Source organism: Octopus bimaculoides, chromosome 2 (assembly GCF_001194135.2).
Source record: "Octopus bimaculoides isolate UCB-OBI-ISO-001 chromosome 2, ASM119413v2, whole genome shotgun sequence".
NCBI classification, from domain to species: domain Eukaryota; kingdom Metazoa; phylum Mollusca; class Cephalopoda; order Octopoda; family Octopodidae; genus Octopus; species Octopus bimaculoides.
This window is the reverse complement of record NC_068982.1, coordinates 148,057,370-148,057,916: the sequence shown is the minus strand read 5'-3', so window position 1 is coordinate 148,057,916 and position 547 is coordinate 148,057,370.

The window sequence follows — 547 nt, the reverse complement described above, 5'->3', positions numbered from 1 at the left end:
AGAAAGAATTAAGAACAAGAGAGGGAGAGAGATAGACAGAGAAGAGATAGTAGAAGAGTGCGCATCGTAATTATTAAGATAAAACTTACTTGGAAAAGGATGCGTGGCGTTCGCTCATATAATAGTGGTGATGATGATGATAATAATAATAATAATAATAATAATAATAATAATAATAATAATAATAATAATAATAATAATAGACAACACATCAGAAAGTGATAAGTGCAGAGTTTGTAGACAAAATGGTGAAACCATATGGCATATTACCAGTCAATGTATGCCACTAGCCCAGAAAGAATATAAGAGACCTAATAACAGTCGGAGCCCTGGGAACAGTGAGTAAAAATCTTGAGAAGGAAATGGAACAAATAGGGGCTGCAATAAGGGTAGAGCATTTGCAGAAAGCAGTACTGCTTGGAACCGCTCGAATACTCCGGATGGTGCTCGAACAATAAGGGATGTTACCTTAGTTCCCTGGTAGTGAACATCTGGTAACGTAGTACATCTGCAGCGTTAGAAGCTGTGCAAAGGCAATGATAGTACT